We start from the raw sequence: 16,129 nt of genomic DNA on the forward strand, positions 1-16,129 counted from the left end.
GCATAATGGCCGCAGAGTGAAGCAATAAGTTTGGCCAATTTGAGGTCAGTTTTGCGGTCGATTATGCGACCGCATAATCGATATGCAGACCCGCATATCGGTCGCATAATTCCTCTTAGGTTTCTGCGGAGGGAGTTCTGCGGTACATTATGCGACCACAGAACAAGTATGCGGACCGCATACTGGTCGCATACCTGAGCCGAAAGTTTAGGCCCATGAGGGCCATTTCTGCGGGCACTTTGCGGACCGCATAACCATTATGCGGTCGCATATGCGACCGCAGACCTGTGTCGGGGCACCATTTTTCTTAATTTAAAACCCAACCCCCATTCCATTAAAACACCCATTTAGTCTATTTTGAAGCTCATTTCTGATATTTCTAGAGTGAGAGAGAGGGTTCTAGAGGGAGGGCCTATTTTTCATCAATTAATCTTCAACCATCACTCAAAGCTTGGAAATATTCAAGTAGAGCACCAAATTCTTCATCCTAAAAGGAAGGCTTCATTACCCCAGCTCTAAATTTCAAACATAGCTATAATGGGGTACTAGGGTGATACTTCATGAGTATGAGGGTGGTTTATCTTGCATGCATGTGTGATAAAGAGTGTGGGGAAATAAAGTGAGATAGAACCATGAATGTTTTCCTAATTCTGGGTTCAATTTGTATATTGCTAAACTAGATTGAAGTTGCTAAGGGTTCCGGATAATTATAGAGTCTAAAGAAGCGCAATTGAGGTATGTATGGCTAACTCTCTTCTTCCTAGAATCGAACTCCTGGTGTCCGAATAATTGGTGTAAGTTCCCACTTGATCATACTAGAATTGTTTGCCTTAGTGTGTTGGGTTGGAAGATTCATATGCCCTAATTGTTTTAGATGTTTACCATGTCATCATGCTACTTGATAACGTTATTATGATTTTTCAAGTTCCTTCCCTTATATGTGTAATGCCTTAGGTGATGATACTTATCGACATGAATGATGATGTTATTTGAACGAATAAAAAGGGAAAGACTTGAATTGTAAAATGTTTTCCAAGTGCCAAGAACTACTTAATAAATGAGGCTGTTTGTGCCATGTAACGAAATATGGGAAATAAATGTGAATTGAGTGAACAATTGAAAGAGGTTATGTCTCAAGTGAGATGGCTTAGCCGATCAGGCCAAGATCGGATGCCATGTTGTACACAAGGTGTCATTTGTGTTAGAATTATTGATTTACATTGTGGTTATGGATATGTCTCACTTGAGATGGCTTAGCCGGTTGGGCCGAGACCAGACTCCGTGTAAAAACACGTTGGCATTGTGATTTGTGGCTTTGGCACTAAAGATTATTAATCTAAAAAGATGGAAAGATTGAATTGGAAACTATGGGACTCCTACTTGGTGTTTTATTTGTATTTCTATGAAACTCTTATTGATTATTATGACTGCCTTCTCTTTGTTTCACTGTTCATTCTACTAAGATTGGTGTTTGCCTTACATACTAGTACTATTCAACAGTACTAACGTCCCTTTTGCCGGAGGCGCTATATCTTTGAATGGATGTAGGTGGTTCGATCGCAGATAGTGGTGCTCTCTTTCTCTCCTCACAACAGTCTTGGTGAGCCCCATTTCTCCCAAAGGTCATGTAGTCCTTCTTTTGTATAAGTTTTCATATTTTGAGGTATAGCCGGGGCCTTGTTGCCAGCATTGTCATGTTGCTCTTTTGTACTCGTAGAGGCTCCGTAGATGTTTATGTGGGTCATGTATGTATGTTGGGGTGGTCGTTGGATCGAGTTGTATTTTGGGAACTCCACTATGGCATAATGTATATAAGGAAAAATGAACTAGCAACGTTAATATATTTATATAACTAATCTCTCCCCTATTTTACAAATTGTGATGCGATCCCTTTCTGGATTATGAATGAGTCGGGTAGGAAAGATTTAATAGGATTGCTCGACCGGGTTCACTCGATTGAGTGCCGGTTGCGCTCCCCAAGGTTAGGGCGTGAAAAACTTGGTATCAGAGACTAAGGTTTTAAAGTGTCCTAGGATGTCTCGGAGCCATGTCTAGTAGAGCCCTTCTTATCGGTGTGTTGTCGACCACATCTATAATTAGGGGGCTACTTGGACATTTAAGAATAATACCCTTCATTGTTCTATATCGTGCGATAGAGCGGAATGTGAGGTTGTTCTCCTCTAACTCGTGCATTGTTCTAACATTCAGTAAATGGCACCTAAGAAGAGAGCGAGAATTGGCCAAGAAGCCAATGCCACACCAGGAGTGGCTGTTGATCCCCTACTTGATAATGCGGGTGAGGATAATCCCTCTACTATCACACTGCCTGATTCGTCTACTCCAGAGCAGACTACCCCAGTTCCTACACCCGCGGAGGATGCCATAATCCCTCCCGCTAATACACCTGTTCCACTTTCAGTCCCAGCTCCTGGTCCCGGTATTTCCGATGGGGATCTTAGAGAAGCTATTCAGATGCTGACTCAGTTAGTAGCTTCCCAGGCTCAAAGGTCAAATGTTGCACCCACCTCATTTAGCTTGCAAGGAGATTCTTTCGGTTCCAGGGTAAACAGGTTCCTTCAGTTAGACCCTGTAGTGTTCACAGGTTCTGATCCCGGGGCAGACCCTCAGGATTTCATTGATGAGATGCATAAGACTCTCTGAGTTATGCGTGCTACTGAGACGGAGGGAGTAGAGTTCGCCTCCTATCATTTGAAAGGGGTGGCATATTCCTGGTTTGAGATGTGGGAGGATTCCTGTGAGGAGGGGAGCCCTCCGGCGAGATGGAGTGAGTTCGTGGATGCCTTCATAGACCAATTCTTGCCTGCAGAGACTAAGGCAGCCCATGCTGTGGAGTTTGAGACCCTTAAACAGGGTAGTAAGAATGTGTGGGAGTATCACATGGAGTTTGTATGCCTGTCGAAGTATGTTGTTCATATGATGCCGACTATGGCGGCAAGGGTGCGTCGATTTGTGCAGGGCCTTAGCCCTTAGGTTATTAATGAGGCTTCCATAGCCATTCTAAATTCTGACATGAACTTTGGAAAGATGGTGGCATTTTCCCAAGCTACAGAGGCTCAAAAATTAAAGCACAGGATGGAACGAGAGGGTAGTAGTAGGGCTCGATCAGCAGGCAACCTTGGGGACTCATTCGGAGGTGGGAGATCACCTTTTCGGGGAGGATCATCAGGGCCATCCCATTCTTATGCTCAGTCTTCAGCTAGTGCCCTGCCATCAGGGCACGGTCAGCAGCAGGGGACTCGCTTTAGTCCCGGTTAGGGCAGCAAGGGGTCCAACCATCAGGGCCGATCAGGAGGGAGATTCCAGCAGCAGTAGAGGGCCCCATGCCCTAAGTGTCGGAGGATACATTCGGGAGTTTGCTACCTGGACATGCCAGTATGTTACGGATGTGGAATGAGAAGTCATATTCAGAGGGAGTGTCGTGCATCCCGTCAAGGTGCAGGCAGGGGCACAACTCAGTCATCCAGTCCTACGGCTACTACATCTTCAGCACCCCATCCAGCTCGAGGCTCTCTAGCACCCACAGGGAGGTGCAGCTAGGGGTGGTGCACAGAGTTCTGGGGGACCCAGCCGATTCTATGCTATGAGTGGTCGACAAAGTCCATAGGCTTCCCCAGATGTCATCACATGTATATTGACTGTTCAATCTCATGATGTGTATGCCCTTATTGATCCCAGATCTTCTTTGTCCTATGTTACTCCTTATGTTGCTACGAGCATCGGGATAGAACTGGAACAACTTTATGAGCCGTTCTCTATATCTACTCCGGTTGGCGAGTTTATTATGGCCGCACAGACTTATAGGGATTGTGTTGTCACGGTGCATGGTCGGGATACCATGGCCGATCTTATTGAACTAGGGATGATTGATTTTGATGTAATAATGGGATTGGATTGGCTCTATTCATATTTTGCCAAACTTGACTGTTGAGTGGGAGGGGAATAATGTTATACCAAAAGGTAGGTTTATTTCTTACCTTAAGGCCACAAAGATGATCAGGAAGGGGCATATTTATCATTTGGTCCGAGTTACGGACACCATTGCTGAGGTGCCTACCCTTGAATCTTTACCAATTATGAATGAATTCCCCGATGTCTTTCCGAATGAGTTCCCTGGAATTCCTCTAGATAGGGAGATTGATTTTGGGATTGATGTGATGCCAGGCACGCAGCCTATATCCATTCCACCTTATAAAATGGCACCGACATAATTAAAAGAGCTAAAAGAACAACTGGGGGATTTTCTAGAAAAAGGTTTCATCCGACCGAGTGTGTCGCCTTGGGGCGCACCGGTTCTCTTTATCAAAAAGAAAGATGGATCGCTGCGGATGTGTATTGATTACTGGCAACTCAACAAAGTCACAATCAAAAACAAATACTCATAGCCTAGAATAGATGATTTGTTTGACCAATTACAAGGTGCTAAGTTCTTCTCCAAGATTGATTTGCGGTTCGGGTACCATCAATTAAAGGTAAGGGAGCAGGATATTCCGAAAATAGCTTTCAGAACCCGGTATGGGCACTTTGAATTTTTGGTAATGTCTTTCGGGCTAACAAATGCTCCGACAACTTTCATGGATCTGATGAATCGAGTCTTCAAGCCGTTTCTTGACTCCTTTGTGATAGTATTCATTGACGAAATCCTTGTATATTCACAAAGTCGAGAGGATCAAGCCGACCACCTCAGGACAGTTCTACAGACTCTTCATCACCACCACTTGTATGCAAAGTTCTCGAAATGTGAATTTTGGCTTGAATCTGTTACATTCCTGGGTCATGTCGTCTCCGGAGAAGGAATTAAGGTTGATCCTCAAAAGATTGGGGCGGTGAAGGATTGGCCTAGACCTACTACTCTAACAGAGATTCGCAGTTTCTTGGGTTTGGCAGGGTATTATAGGAGGTTCATGGAGAGGTTCTCCACTCTTGCCTCTCTATTGACTAAATTGACACAGAAGGCGGTTAAGTTCCAGGGGTCCGATGTTTGTGAAAGGAGCTTTCAGGAATTGAAATCAAGATTGACTTCGGCGCCGGTATTGACCCTGCTAGAGGGTACCGAGGGTTTTGTGGTATATTGCGATGCTTCAAGGATCAGTCTTGGATGTGTATTAATACAACATGGTAAGGTTATAGCATATGCTTCAAGGCAACTTAAGAATCATGAAAAGAACTATCCAACTCATAACTTAGAGCTTGCGGCGTTGGTTTTTGCATTAAAAATTTGGCGTCATTATTTGTATGGAGTCCATGTAGATGTATTCACGGACCACAAAAGTCTTCCATACATTTTCAAGCATAAGGAATTGAACTTAAGGCAGAGAAGATTGCTTGAGTTGCTCAAAGATTATGACATCGACATTTTGTATCATCCGGGGAAGGCTAATGTGGTGGCTGATGCTCTTAGTCGAAAATCTATGGGTAGTTTGGCTCACTTGGAGGAATGTCAAAGGCCCTTGGCCCGGGAGGTTCACCAGTTGGCCTGTTTGGGAGTACGTCTTGCGGAATCTAATGAGGGAGGGGGGGTGATTATGCGGAATAGGGCGGAATCATCGCTTGTGACGGAGGTCAAGGAGAAGCAATACAGTGATCCAGTGTTGGTGCAACTAAAGGAAGGGATTCATAAACATAAGACTAAGGCTTTTTCTCTTTGCATGGATGACGGTACATTATGGTACCGAGGACGACTATGTGTTCCAAATGTAGATGGTCTTCGGGAAAGAATCATGGCAGAAGCTCATACTTCTAGATATTCCGTGCACCCAAGCTCTACAAAGATGTATCATGATCTCAAGGAAGTTTACTGGTGGAATGGCATGAAGTGGGGTGTGGCGGACTTTGTGGCAAAATGTTCAAACTATCAACAAGTGAAGGTCGAGCATCAAAGGCCCGGTGGGTTAGCACAGAGTATAGAAATTCCAATGTGGAAATGGGAAATGATTAATATGGATTTTGTGGTAGGGTTGTCGCGCACTCCATGTAAGTTTGACTCAATTTGGGTGATCGTGGATCGACTCACGAAATCAGCACACTTCTTACCAGTTAAATACACCGACATTGCGGAACAATATGCTCTATTAGGAGATAGTCAGGCTTCAAGTCACTCCAGTTTCCATCATTTCCGATCGAGGGGCCCAATTCACAGCTAATTTCTGGAAGAAATTTCAGCAAGGTTTGGGTACGCAGGTAAATCTTAGCACGACTTTCCATCCATAGACTGATGGGCAAGCAGAGCGGACTATTCAGATGCTTGAGGACATGTTGCGTGCGTGTGTGCTTGACTTCAAGGGTAGCTGGGATGATCATTTGCCGCTCATAGAATTTGCTTATAACAATAACTTCCATGCAAGTATTCAGATGGCGCCGTTTGAGGCCTTGTATGGTAGAAGATGTAGATCGCTAATTGGGTGGTTCGAGGTTGGAGAAGCTAAACTAATAGGACCAGACCTTGTGCATCAGGCTATGGAAAAGGTTAAGATCATAAAAAAGCGGTTGAAAACTGCTCAGAGTCGTCAAAACTCCTACTCGGATGTTCGTCGCAGAGACTTAGAGTTCAAAGAAGATGATTGGGTGTTCTTGAAGGTATCTCCCAAGAAGGGGATCATGCAGTTTGGAAAGAAAGGGAAATTAAGTCTGAGGTATGTCGGGCCGTATAGAATCATTCAAAGGATAGGTCAGGTGGCGTACAAGCTTGAACTACCACCTGAGATGTCATTAGTACACCCGGTATTCCATGTGTCCATGTTGAAGAAGGTAGTTGGAGATCCGCTCGCTATTGTGCCGGTTGAGACCATCGAGGTTAGTGAAGAATTGTCATATGAAGAAATTCTGGTTGCTATTCTTGATAGGCAGGTCCGAAAGTTGAGAAACAAAGAAATTGTATCCGTGAAGGTGTTATGGCGAAACCAACAAATCGAAGAAGCTACTTGGGCAGTCGAGAATGAAATGAAAGAAAAGTACCCTCATTTGTTTGAATAGCCATGTAATAGTTCTATGAAGTTGTTTCCCTTAAAGTTTGTATCGCTTGTTCGGCTAATATAAAGACACTTCTTTCTAGCTATATGTCCCCCATGAGGCTTCGGTTGGTGTTATTTTGCATTTTGTTGTGTCATTTAATTCTGTATATGTTGCTAAGGTGTACTTTGGGGGCTCTCTGACAGGTGGATAGGCCTAAATACAAAGGAAACTCTGGCGAAATTTCCAAGAAGTTAGGAAGTTAGGCAAATTTGGGGCTGATGGTATATGGCATAACTGAAACTGTGTTAAGTGAACCTTGATCTTCATTCGAGGATGAATGATCTTAAGTGGGGGAGGATGTAAGGACCCGTAAAAAAATCTTTTAACCAAAATACTCGGGGTTTCATGGTGCCAAGATAGATTCATGCGTTACTATAGTAGAAATTCTTCGCGGCGAACTTGTTCGCCGCGGTTCGAACTTTTTGGATTGAACAGTACCCTACGGACTGAGAGGAAAATGTTTCGCAGAAGAACGCGTTTCTGCGGCCCATTATGCGGCCGCATAATCACTCTGCAGACCGCATAATGGCCGCAGAGTGATGCAGTAAGTTTGGCCAATTTGAGGTCAGTTTTGCGGTCGATTATGCGACCACATAATCGATATGTAGACCGTATATCGGTCGCATAATTCCTCTTGGGTTTCTGCAGAGGGAGTTCTGCGGTGCATTATGCGACTGCAGAACAAGTATGCAGACCGCATACTGCTCGCATACCTGAGCCGAAAGTTTAGGCCTCTGAGGGCCATTTCTGCGGTCACTTTACGGATCGCATAACCATTATGCGGTCTCATATGCGACCGCAGACCTGTGTCGGGGCACCATTTTTTTTAAATTTATAACCCAACCCCCATTTCGCTAAAACACCCATTTAGTCTATTTTAAAGCTCATTTATGATATTTCTAGAGTGAGAGAGAGAGGACTCTAGGGGGAGGGCTTAAATTTCATCAATTAATCTTCAACCATCACTCAAAGCTTGGAAATATTCAAGTAGAGCACCAAATTCTTCATCCTAAAAGGTAAGGCTTCATCACCCCGGCTCTAAATTTCAAAGATAGCTATAATGGTGTACTAGGGTGATACTTCATGAGTATGAGGGTGGTTTATCTTGCATGCATGTGTAATAAAGAGTGTGGGGAAAGAAAGTGAGCTAGAACCATGCATGTTTTCCTAATTCTGGGTTCAATTTGTATATTGCTAAACTAGATTGAAGTTGCTAAGCGTTCCGGATAATTGTAGAGTCTAAAGAAGTGCAATTGAGGTATGTATGGCTAACTCTCTTTTTCCTAGAATCGAACTCCTGGTGTCTGAATAATTGGTGTAAGTTCAGACTTGATCATACTAGAATTGTTTGCCTTAGTGTGTTGGGTTGGAAGAATCATGTTCCCTAATTGTTTTAGATGTTTACCATGTCATCATGCTACTTGAGAACGTTATTATGATTTTCCAAGTTCCTTCCCTTATATGTGTAATGCCTTAGGTGATGATACTTATCGACATGAATGATGATGTTATTTAAACGGATAAAAAGGGAAAGACTCGAATTGTAAAATGTTTCCCAAGTGCCAAGAACTACTTAATAAATGAGGATGTTTGTGCCATGTAACGAAAGATGGGAGAGAAATGTGAATTGAGTGAACAATTGAAAGAGGTTATGTCTCAAGTGAGATGGCTTAGCCGATCAGGCCGAGATCGGACGCCATGCTATACACATGGTGGTATTTGTGTTGGAATTATTGATTTACATTGTGGATATGGATATGTCTCACTTGAGATGGCTTAGTCGGTCGGGCCGAGACAGGACTCCGTGTAAAAACATGGTGGCATTGTGAGTTGTGGCTTTGGTACTAAAGATTATTAAACTAAAAAGATGGAAAGATTGAATTGGAAACTATGTGACCCCTACTTGGTGTTTTCTTTGTATTTCTATGAAACTCTTATTGATTATTATGACTGCCTTCTCTTTGTTTCACTGTTCATTCTACTAAGATTGGTGTTTGCCTTACATACTAGTACTATTCGACAGTACTAACGTCCATTTTGCCGGGGACGCTATATCTTTGAATGGATGTAGGTGGTTCCATCGCAGATAGTGCCTATCTCAGATAGTGGTGCTCTCTTTCTCTCCTCAGAGCAGTCTTGGTGAGACCCATTTCTCCCAGGGGTCATGTAGTCCTTCTTTTGTATAAGTTTTCATATTTTGAGGTATAGCCGGGGCCTTGTTGCCGGCATTGTCATGTTGCTCTTTTGTACTCGTAGAGGCTCCGTAGACGTTTATGTGGGTCATGTATGTATGTTGGGGTAGTCGTTGGATCGAGTTGTATTTTGGGAACTTCACTATGGCATAATGTATATAAGGAAAAATGAACTAGCAACGTTTATATATTTATATAACTAATCTCTCCCCTGTTTTACAAATGGTGATGTGATCCATTTCTGGATTATGAATGAGTCGGGTAGGAAAGGTTTAATAAGCTTGCTCGACCGGGTTCACTCGGTTGAGCGCCGGTCACGCTCCCCGAGGTTAGGGCATGAGAGTTTTATTCAGACTATTGTCTGTAGTATTCTAGACGCTCATGTATTCGTGACTCCAGTTTCTGGGTTGTATTTAGATTACGCCGTTCAGTAGCTTATTACATTAATTCATACGATTGAGTTGTTATTTTTATCATTTAATTGGAATTGTTAAAAACTAGATAATAAATATAGCTAGCGTTGTCTTGCCTAGCAAGTGAAATGTTAGGCGCTATCAAGATCTCGAGGTTGGGTTTCCGGGTCAAGACAAGTTGGTATCAGAGCACTAGGTTGCTTAGGTTTCTAAGTCATGAGCATGCTTAGTAGAGTCTGGAGGATCGGTACGGAGATATCTGTACTTATCTTCTATAGGCTATGGAGTTTTAGGAAAAATTTCAATTTCTTCTTTATTTATCGTGCGGTTTTATTCTACCATTGATGATTGAACCATTCTATTCTTTTTCTCGCAAATGGCGGGAACACACACAACATCTACGATCGGGCAAGGGTCGGATCCCCTGTTATAGATACCACCAAGCGCATAGGCCAAGGTCGAGCCAGAGGCCGAGGCAGGGGAAGAGGCAAGGCTCAGCCTATAGCTCGGGCAGCATCACCTCCTGTGGAGCCCCAGATCAATCATGAGGAGGAGGTCCTAGATCTAACCGTACCAATTGTACCGGCTCAGGTTCTAGAGGGATTTATATCCACTCTAGTGATTCAGGATGCTTTGGTTCGTCTAGTGGGCCTGATGGAGAGTGTGGCCTAGACCGGCACATGTCAGTGGCACCAACCGTCTCTCAGAATGGGGGAGGAGAACAGACTCCTGCTACTCACATTCCAGAGTAGGTGGCTCCCCTATATCAGACTCCAGCAGCCCATCCAGTTGGGTTAGTTAAGCCGGTTGTTGCGGTATAGGCCGAAGGGAGGCCCATTATGTCTTCTAAGGCCTTGATGAGGTTGGATAAGTTTACCAAGTTCTTTCCAGTTCATTTTAGTGGTGCACCTTCTGAGAACCCACAGGATTACTTAGACAGTAGCCACGAGGTGTTCCAGATGACCGATTCTGCCAAGAGATAGTGGAGAGATTATGTGTTGACCAGACTAGCTGGTTCACCTTTACTTACCTGGGATCAGTTTTCACAGCTATTTCTAGAGAAATTTATTCCTTTCACTCTGAGAGAAGAGTATCACAAGCAATTTGAGCGTCTTCAGCAGGGTGGTATGACCGTTACCTAGTATGAGACTTGATTTGTGGACCTAGATCGACATGCCATTGTTTTACTCCATATTGAGAGTGAAAAAGTGAGAAGATTCATTGATGGACTCACTTTCAGTATCAGGCTACATATGGCTAGGGAAACTGGATATGATATTTTATTTTAGAGAGCCGTAAAGATTGCTAGACAGATCAAGATGGTCTGTGATCAAGAGAGGGGGCCGGTATCAGATAAGAGGCCTCGTTATTTTGGACATTTTAGTGGCGCCTCATCTAGAGGCAGGGGTACTTTTGTTAGGGTCCATCCTCCTAGGCCATTTCAGTTGGCACTTCAGGCATCCCCCGGTGCTTCAGGTAGTCGTGGTCCTTATGTATCTCATCCTAGGAAGCTATCCTACAGTGCACCATCCGCTCCTATTAGTGCGCCTCCGATCCAGCGCTAACACAGTGGTTATCTGGTCCATCCAGGTTAGTCTCACCTTCAGCAGCCACAACAGACGGGTGGGTGTTTTGAGTGTAGGGGTACAAATCACATTAGGAATTACTCATAGATTCTCGAGTAACATGCCACAGTAGAGTTCTCGTGCCATGGTTCCGGCATCGGTTGCTTCACCGCCCGCTCAAGCTGCCAGAAATGGAGGTCAGGCCATTAGAGGTGGAGGCAAGCCAGCTAGAGGCTTTTCAAGAGGCGCGGGTCAGAGTGGTGGGTCCCAACCCCATTTTTATGCATACCCAACTAGGCTTGAGACCGAGTCACCCGATGCCTTATCACGGGTATTGTTCTAGTTTGCCATAGAGACGCTTCAATTCTATTTGATCCAGGTTCTACTTATTCCTATGTGTCATCCTATTTTTCTTCATATCTGGTTACACCTCGTGATTATTTGAATTCTTTTGTATATGTGTCCATGCCTGTGGGAGATTTTATTATTGTAGATCATGTTTATCGCTCGTGTGTGGTTTCTATCAGTAGCCTTAAGACTAGTATAAATCTCCTACTTCTTGATATGGTGGACTTCAATGTTATTTTGGGCATGGATTGGCTGTGACCTTATCACGCAATATTGGGCTGTCACGCCAAGACGGTGACCTTAGCCATGCCGGGGTTGCCCCGATTAGAGTCGAGGGGGACTCATGGCAATTCTACCCACAAGGTTATTTCTTATGTGAAGGCTCGGCACATAGTCAAGAAGGGATGTCTAGCATATTTGGCCTATATTCATGATTCTAGTGCAGAGGTTCCTTCCATGGATTCGGTACCAGTTGTGCATGAGTTTCCTGAATGTGTTTGCTGCAAATCTGTTGGGAAAACCACCCTACAGAGATATCGACTTCTATATTGACCTGGCTCCGGCTATGTAGCCCATTTTTATTCCGCCATACCGTATGGCGCTGCCTGATTTGAAGGAACTGAAGGAGTAGTTGCAGGATTTGCTTGATGAGAGATTCATTAGACCTAGTGTCTCGCCTTGGGTTGCTCTCGTGTTGTTCGTGAAGAAGAAGGATGGTTCGTTGAGGATGCGTTTAGATTATCGACAATTAAACAAAGTCACTATAAAGAACAAGTATCTGTTTCGGGGGATTAATGACTTATTTGATCAGCTATAAGGTGCCAAAGTATTTTCGAAGATTGATTTGAGATCTGGATACCACCAGTTGAAGATTAGGGCATCGGATGTCCCTAAGATAGTTTTTCAACCTCGGTATGGGCATTATGAATTCCTAGTGATGTTATTTGGGTTGACAAATGCCCCAACAACATTTATGGATTTGATGAATCGAGTATTTAAGCCCTACTTGGATTGTTTTGTTATCGTATTCATTGATGATATCTTGATCTACTCCCTCACTCGAGAGGAGCATGAGCAGCACCTTCAAGTTGTACTTCAGATCCTAAGAGATAGTCAGTTATATGCCAAGTTTTATAAGTGTGAATTTTGATTATATTCGGTTGCCTTTTTGGGTCATGTTGTATCTGCCGAGGGCATTAAAGTGGATCTTAAGAATATTGAGGCAGTTCAGAACTGGCCTAAACCTATTTCAGGTACATAGATTCGGAGCTTCCTGAGTTTAGCGAGTTATTATCGCCGATTCGTCGAGGGGTTTTCATCCATTGCAGCCCCGTTGACTAAATTGACCTAGAAGGGTGCTCCATTCAGGTGGTCCGATGAATGTGAGTTAAGCTTTGAGAAGCTCAAGACTGCTTTGACTACAACCCTAGTGTTGGTGTTGCCCACTGGTTCAGGATCATACACAGTGTATTGTTATGCATCGCGTATTAGGCTTGGTAAAGTTTTGATGCAGGATGGCAGGGTGATTGCGTACGCATCACGGCAGCTGAAGGTTCATGAGAAGAATTACACCTTTCATGACTTAGAGTTGGCGGCTATTGTTCATGAATTGAAGATTTGGAGGCATTACCTCTATGGCGTATCGTGTGAAGTATTCACAAACCATCGGAGCCTACAGTATTTATTTAGGCAAAAATATCTCAATTTGAGGCAGCAGAGATAGTTAGAGTTGTTGAAAGAATATGATATCATATTTTGTATCATCCTGAGAAGGCCAATGTGGTAGCCGATGCCTTGAGTAGAAAGGCTGTGAGTATGGGTAGCCTTACATATATTCCAGCTGGTGAGAGACCTCTTGCATTGGATGTTCAGGCCTTGGCCATTAAGTTCTTGAGATTAGATATTTCGTATCCCAGTCGGGTTCTTGCTTGCACGATTTCTCGGACTTCTTTGTATGAGCGCATCAGAGAGAGTCAGTATGACAACCCCCATTTGCTTGTCCTTAAGGACATGTTGCAGCACGATGATTCCAAGCAGGTTACTGTTGGAGATGATGGGATGTTGCGGATGTAGGGTCAGATTTGTGTACCTAATGTGGATGGGCTTCGTGAGTTAATTCTTGAGTAGGCCCACAGTTTGTGATATTCCATTCATCCGGGTGCCGCCAAGATGTATCAAGACTTGAGGCAACATTATTGGTGGAGAAGAATAAAAAAGTATATAGTTCCATATGTGGCTCGATGTTTGAATTGCCAACATGTGAAGTAGAGCATCAGAGGCCTGGCGGTTTGCTTCAGAGACTTGAGATTCCCAAGTGGAAGTGGGATCGTATTACCATAGATTTTGTTATTAGTCTCCCATGACCAAGTTTAACGATCAGCCCGGTCGTTTTTAGTATTTTAACCCAGTTCCCTTATTTATTGCCTCATTTATGTCGTATCGTGGGTATGTGACTTGCTGGGGGTGTTTGGTTTTAGCTTCGGGTGAGTTTTGGACTGAAACGAGACATATAGTTTCAAAGTTGGAAGTTTAAGTTGGAAGAGTTGACCGTAGTTTGACTTTTGTATAGACGATTCCGGAATGGAGTTTTGATGGACCGATAGCTTTATATGGTGATTTTGGACTTAGGAGCGTGCCCGGATATTGATTTGTAGGTCCATAAGTCATTTCGGCTTGAATTGGCGAAAGTTAGGAAATTTATGGTTTGGAATGTTGAGAAGTTTGACCAAGATTTGAATTTATTGATATCTGGGTCATATTCTGATTTCGGAATTGGAATAGGTTTGTCGTGTCATTTATGACTAGTGTGCAAAATTTGAGGTCAATTAGAGTTGTTTTGGTATTATTCGATGTTAGTTTTGGAAGTCGGATGTTCATAGTTTCAATAGGCTTGAATTGGGTTGCGATTAGTAGAATCAATGTTATTTGATGTGATTTTTGGTCTAGAGTAGGTCCGTTATGTGTTTTGGAACCTATTGGTATATTCGGACGGGGTCCCGGGGGGGGGGGGAGGGGCCGGGTGTGAATCAGATTGAAATCAGAATAATTTTGGACTTAGTTATTATGCTGAGGCTGCTGAGTTCTGGTGCAATCACACCTGCGCACTTTGGGCTGCACCTATGCACTTTGGGCCGCAGGTACGGTATTGCAGAAGCGGCCTATGAGCTGCAGAAGCGAAAATTGGCTTGGGCAGTTGGGATCATAATATGGCCAGTGATCCGCAAAAGCAGACACGCAAGTGCGTATGGGGCATCGCAGGAGTGGATTCAGTCTGGGGAAGGACCGCAGGTGCGGTCGAAGCTCCGCAGGTGCGGTCGAAGCTCCGCAGAAGTGTATTTGGCTGGCCTTGGTAGGAACTGCACCTATGATGAATTTCCCGCATATGCGGGGTCGCGGGTGTGGATTTGATGAATCGGGTATTTAAGCCCTATTTGGATTCTTTTGTGATCGTATTCATTGATGATATCTTGATCTAATCCCGCAGTCGAGAGGAGCATGAACGGTATCTTCGAGTTGTGCTTCAAACTCTGAGAGATAGTCAATTATATGCCAAGTTTTCAAAGTGTGAGTTTTGGTTAGACTCGGCCACCTTTTTGGGGCATGTTGTATCGGCCGAGGGCATAAAAGTGGATTCAAAGAAGATTGATGCAGTTCAGAACTGGCCTAGACCAACTTCAACTACACAGATTCGGAGTTTCCTAGGATTGACGGGTTATTATCGCCGGTTTGTGGATGGGTTTTCATCCATAGCAGCCCCATTGACTAGATTGACCCAGAAAGGTGCTCCATTTAGGTGGTCGGATGAGAGTAAGTTGAGCTTTCATAATCTCAAGATTGCCTTGACTACAGCGCCAGAGTTAGTATTTCCCACAGGTTCAGGATCATACACGGTGTATTGTGATGCATCGTGTATTAGGCTCACTGTAGTATCGATGCAGAATGGCAGGGTGATTACGTACGCGTCGCGACAGTTGAAGGTGTATGAGAAGAATTACCCAGTTCATGACTTAGAGTTGGCGGCCATTGTTCATGCACTGAATATTTGGAGGCATTATCTCTAGGGCGTGTCATGTGAGGTGTTCACGGATCATCAGAGTCTACATTATTTGTTCAACCAAAAAGATCTCAACTTGAGGCAGCGGAGGTGGTTGGAGCTGTTGAAAGACTATGATACACCATTTTGTATCATCCCGGTAAAGCCAATGTGGTGGCCGATGCCTTGAATAGAAAGGCTGGGAGTATGGGTAGCCTTGTGTATATTTTAGTGGGTGAGAGACCACAAGCATCAGATGTTCAGGCTTTGGCCAATCAGTTCGTAGGTTAGATGTTTTGGAGCCCAGACTTATTCTAGCTTGCATGGTCTCTCGGTCTTCGTTGTATGAGTGTATCAGAGAGCATCAGTATGATGACCCATATTTGCTTGTCCTTAAGGACATGGTGCGGCACGGTTGTGCCAAGCAGGTTACTATTGGAAATGATGGGGTGTTGTGGATGAAGGGTCAGATTTGTGTGCCCAATGTGGATGGGCTTCGTGAGTTGATTCTTGAGAAGGTCCAAAGTTCGCTGTATTCCATTCATCCGG

The sequence above is a fragment of the Nicotiana tabacum genome, chromosome 23, assembly GCF_000715075.1.
Source record: "Nicotiana tabacum cultivar K326 chromosome 23, ASM71507v2, whole genome shotgun sequence".
In the NCBI taxonomy this organism is placed as follows: Eukaryota; Viridiplantae; Streptophyta; class Magnoliopsida; order Solanales; family Solanaceae; genus Nicotiana; species Nicotiana tabacum.